We start from the raw sequence: 5611 nt of genomic DNA on the forward strand, positions 1-5611 counted from the left end.
TCTGTATTATTGCACTAATTCTGTGGAATCCTGTCTGTATTAATGTAAGAAATTGAGCTCAGGTGCATCCTGTTTCTATTGATCGTCCTTGAGATGTTTCTAGAACTTGATTGGAGTCAACCTGTGGTCAATTTAATTGATTGAACATGATTTGGAAAGGCACGATTTGGAAAGGCACACACCTGTCTATATAAGATCCCACAGTTGACAGTGCACATCAGAGCAAAAACCAAGCCATGAAGTCGAAGGAATTGTCCGTAGAACACAGAGAAAGGATTCTGTCAAGGCACAGATCTGGGGAAGGGTACCAAAACATTCTGAAGCATTAAAGGTCCCCAAGAACACAGTGGCCTCCATCATTCTTAAATGGAAGAAGTTTGGAACCAACAAGACTCTTCCTAGAGCTGGCCGCCCGGCAAAACTGTGCAATCAGGGGAGAAGGGCCTTGGTCAGGGAGGTGACCAAGAACCCGATGGTCACGCTGACAGAGCTCAAGAGTTCCTCTGCTGAGACGGGAGAACCTTACCGAAGGACAAATATCTCTGCAGCACTCCACCAATCAAGCCTTAATGGTAGAGTGGCCAGATGGAAAACACTCCTCAGTAAAAGGCGCATGACAGCCCGCTTGGAGTTTGCCAAAAGGCACCTAAAGGACTCTCAGACCATAAGAAACAAGATTATCTGGTCTGATGAAACCACGATTGAACTCTTTGGCCTGAATGCCAAGAGTCATGTCTGGAGGAAACCTGGCACCATCCCTACGGTGAAGCATGAGGGTGGCAGTGTCACGCTGTGGGGATTCTATGTTTTGTGTTCTATGTTTTCTATTTCTGTGTGTTTGGCTGGGTGTGATTCTCAATCAGAGGCAGCTGTTTATCGTTGTCTCTGATTGAGAACCATACTTAGGTAGCCTTTTCCCACCTGTGTTTTGTGGGTAGTTGTTTTCTGTTTTATGTGTCTGCACCAGACAGAACTGTTTCGGTTTTGTTCGTTCTCTTTGTTGTTTTTGTTATTCAGTGTTCAGTTCTATTAAAATATCATGAACACTTACCACGCTGCGCTTTGGTCCACTTCTTCAAACAGCCATTGCACTTCTGGAGAAGTCTCTGAATGTCCTTGAGTAGCACTGCCAGAACCCGGACTTGAACCCGATCAAATGTCTCTGGAGAGACCTGAAAATAGCTGTGCAGCGATGCTCCCCATCCAACCTGACAGAGCTTGAGAGGATCTGCAGAGAAGAATGGGAGAAACTCCCCAAATACAGGTGTGCCAAGCTTGTAGCGTACTCCCCAAGAAGACTCAAGGCTGTACACACTGCCAAAGGTGCTTCAACAAAGTACTGAGTAAAGGGTATGAATACTTATGTAAATGTGATATCAGTTTTCATTTATAATACATTTGCAAACATTTCTAAAAAGCTGTTTTTGTTTTATGGGGTATTGTGTGTAGATGGATGAGAAAAAACCTATATTTCATCCATTTTAGAATAAGGCTGTAAAGTAACAAAATGTGGAAAAAGAAGGGGTCTGAATACTTTCTGAATGCACTGTAGAATCCTGCGTGTTAATAGAGGAAGTATGTAGAATCCTGTGTGTTAGAGGAAGTTTGTAGAATCCTGTGTGTTAATAGAGGAAGTATGTAGAATCCTGTGTGTGTTAATAGAGGAAGTATGTAGAATCATGTGTGTTAATAGAGGAAGTATGTAGAATCCTGTGTGTGTTAATAGAGGAAGTATGTAGAATCCTGTGTGTTAATAGAGGAATATGTAGAATCCTGTGTGTTAATGTATGTAGAATCCTGTGTGTTAATAGAGGAAGTATGTAGAATCCTGTAGTGTGTTAATAGAGGAAGTATGTAGAATCCTGTGTGTTAATAGAGGAAGTATGTAGTTAATAGAGGAAGTATGTAGAATCCTGTGTGTTAATAGAGGAAGTATGTAGAATCCTGTGTGTTAATAGAGGAAGTATGTAGAATCCTGTGTGTTAATAGAGGAAGTATGTAGAATCCTGTGTGTTAATAGAGGAAGTATGTAGAATCCTGTGTGTTAATAGAGGAAGTATGTAGAATCCTGTGTGTTAATAGAGGAAGTATGTAGAATCCTGTGTGTTAATAGAGGAAGTATGTAGAATCCTGTGTGTTAATAGAGGAAGTATGTAGAATCCTGTGTGTTAATAGAGGAAGTATGTAGAATCCTGTGTGTGTTAATAGAGGAAGTATGTAGAATCCTGTGTGTTAATAGAGGAAGTATGTAGAATTGTGTTAATAGAGGAAGTATGTAGAATCCTGTGTGTTAATAGAGGAAGTATGTAGAATCCTGTGTGTTAATAGAGGAAGTATGTAGAATCCTGTGTGTTAATAGTATGTAGAATCCTGTGTGTTAATAGAGGAAGTATGTAGAATCCTGTGTGTGTTAATAGAGGAAGTATGTAGAATCCTGTGTGTTAATAGAGGAAGTATGTAGAATCCTGTGTGTTAATAGAGGAAGTATGTAGAATCCTGTGTGTGTTAATAGAGGAAGTATGTAGAATCCTGTGTGTTAATAGAGGAAGTATGTAGAATCCTGTGTGTGTTAATAGAGGAAGTATGTAGAATCCTGTGTGTGTTAATAGAGGAAGTATGTAGAATCCTGTGTGTGTTAATAGAATCCTGTGTGTTAATAGAGGAAGTATGTAGAATCCTGTGTGTTAATAGAGGAAGTATGTAGAATCCTGTGTGTTAATAGAGGAAGTATGTAGAATCCTGTGTGTTAATAGAGGAAGTATGTAGAATCCTGTGTGTTAATAGAGGAAGTATGTAGAATCCTGTGTGTTAATAGAGGAAGTATGTAGAATCCTGTGTGTGTTAATAGAGGAAGTATGTAGAATCCTGTGTGTTAATAGAGGAAGTATGTAGAATCCTGTGTGTTAATAGAGGAAGTATGTAGAATCCTGTGTGTTAATAGAGGAAGTAGAATCCTGTGTGTTAATAGAGGAAGTATGTAGAATCCTGTGTGTGTTAATAGAGGAAGTATGTAGAATCCTGTGTGTGTTAATAGAGGAAGTATGTAGAATCCTGTGTGTTAATAGAGGAAGTATGTAGAATCCTGTGTGTTAATAGAGGAAGTATGTAGAATCCTGTGTGTTAATAGAGGAAGTATGTAGAATCCTGTGTGTTAATAGAGGAAGTATGTAGAATCCTGTGTGTTAATAGAGGAAGTATGTAGAATCCTGTGTGTGTTAATAGAGGAAGTATGTAGAATCCTGTGTGTGTTAATAGAGGAAGTATGTAGAATCCTGTGTGTTAATAGAGGAAGTATGTAGAATCCTGTGTGTGTTAATAGAGGAAGTATGTAGAATCCTGTGTGTTAATAGAGGAAGTATGTAGAATCCTGTGTGTTAATAGAGGAAGTATGTAGAATCCTGTGTGTGTTAATAGAGGAAGTATGTAGAATCCTGTGTGTTAATAGAGGAAGTATGTAGAATCCTGTGTGTGTTAATAGAGGAAGTATGTAGAATCCTGTGTGTTAATAGAGGAAGTATGTAGAATCCTGTGTGTGTTAATAGAGGAAGTATGTAGAATCCTGTGTGTTAATAGAGGAAGTATGTAGAATCCTGTGTGTGTTAATAGAGGAAGTATGTAGAATCCTGTGTGTTAATAGAGGAAGTATGTAGAATCCTGTGTGTGTTAATAGAGGAAGTATGTAGAATCCTGTGTGTTAATAGAGGAAGTATGTAGAATCCTGTGTGTTAATAGAGGAAGTATGTAGAATCCTGTGTGTTAATAGAGGAAGTATGTAGAATCCTGTGTGTTAATAGAGGAAGTATGTAGAATCCTGTGTGTGTTAATAGAGGAAGTATGTAGAATCCTGTGTGTTAATAGAGGAAGTATGTAGAATCCTGTGTGTTAATAGAGGAAGTATGTAGAATCCTGTGTGTGTTAATAGAGGAAGTATGTAGAATCCTGTGTGTTAATAGAGGAAGTATGTAGAATCCTGTGTGTTAATAGAGGAAGTATGTAGAATCCTGTGTGTGTTAATAGAGGAAGTATGTAGAATCCTGTGTGTGTTTATGAGGGAAGCCGGCAGTCAAAGAGTGTACATGTACATTACACTGTATATGAAGAGACACAACAAGGTTCCTATAGAAAGGCCTTATCACTCTAGTGTAGCATATTCACGACCGCCAAGCTCGCTATGGAGAACCACGTGATCACATTCAGTGCAGTATTCCATTGAAATAAAGTGATTTTTTAAACAAATTAGTCATTTTTGGCCAAAATGTGAAAATGTGTCATTTATGGACAAATGTGTCATTTTGTCACATGGTGAAGACATTCAGCTACTTAAGAGACTGTCTGGAAGCCAGCTAATGTATTTACACTCTGAAATGTTTTCCACCCTCTCTACTGTTGTCATCTGAGTTAATGTGCCAATAGCTATCCCCTTTTTACTGGCAAAGAACCCCGTTGTGTGACGTTTGACACTATGCATCGGTGCCTTCATAACGACAGACAGATACAGACAGACTACAGTATTAGTATCGACTACATACACATGTTCCATTTCAGAGATGAAAAATGGTCTTTATTACAAACCACCATACAGAACTCATAGAGGTGAGATAGCAGCCATTTTGCAAGTGCACATCACTGTATAATAACCTGTATGGCTAAGAGGGGCTAGGTCCCAAATCACACCCTACTCCCCATATAGTGCACTCCTTCAGGCAAAAGTAGTGCACTTCATGGGGAATATGATGTCTTTTGAGTTTTGCCCAGAGCCTGTGTAGTATGAAGCTATAGGCAGCAGTGCTGCCACTGCAGATACAAACCGGGGTTAGAAGTTACCCTCAGACAACACTGACCTAGGGTCAGTTTAGTGTTTCTACCCCCGGTTAAGGTCAGATTGGGGAGAGAGTAACCTGATCCTAGATCTGTGTTGAAGGGCAACATTTACCCTGAGCAGGGGAGAGTTGAAGGGTTAACTAGTTCAGCAGTTAATTAAAACCTGAAAATCCAATATGGCGGCAAGGCTTCTGTTTAATATGAAGGAGTTGGACTGACGTGTTCCCCAGCTCCCTGTTGTCCTGTTAAATCATCTACATGTCTGTAAAATACTATTTACATATTTTACAAAGAATGCATAATATTACGGGTCAAACTCTGGGCGACATTTAAAAGTATGAGGATGCACACTCTAGAGGCCTTCACACTGCCCAACAGCAGCTCTACAGGAACAGGAAACCACATCAAAGGGACACAGGGATTGATCAGTGAAAAAACACAGAGAACACAGGGGTTTCTATTCAATACAAACAGAACCCAAAGGACAACCAACACGCACGCGCACACACACACACACACACACACACACACACACACACACACACACACACACACACACACACACACACACACACACACACACACACACACACACACACACACACACACACACACACACACACACACACACGCACACGCGCACACACACACACACACACGCACACACACGCACACACACACACACCATACATGCAAGCACTCATACACACACACCATACATGCAAGCACTCATACACAAACGCACCCACACGCACACACACATACAGACGTTAACGTGACAATACTTCTC

General features: G+C 40.2%; 1 protein-coding gene across 1 annotated transcript in view; it reads right to left on the minus strand.

Annotated features, from left to right (window-relative positions):
• Positions 1-4539: 4539 nt before the first annotated feature.
• Positions 4540-5611, minus strand: part of kalrnb (kalirin RhoGEF kinase b) — a 78282-nt gene continuing 77210 nt past the window's right edge. Inside the window, exon 47 of the mRNA XM_052515712.1 lies at positions 4540-5611. This exon is cut by the window's right edge and continues 1499 nt beyond it. The gene's annotated coding sequence lies outside the window, so the exon portion shown is untranslated.

The sequence above is a fragment of the Oncorhynchus keta genome, unplaced genomic scaffold (assembly GCF_023373465.1).
Source record: "Oncorhynchus keta strain PuntledgeMale-10-30-2019 unplaced genomic scaffold, Oket_V2 Un_scaffold_29839_pilon_pilon, whole genome shotgun sequence".
In the NCBI taxonomy this organism is placed as follows: Eukaryota; Metazoa; Chordata; class Actinopteri; order Salmoniformes; family Salmonidae; genus Oncorhynchus; species Oncorhynchus keta.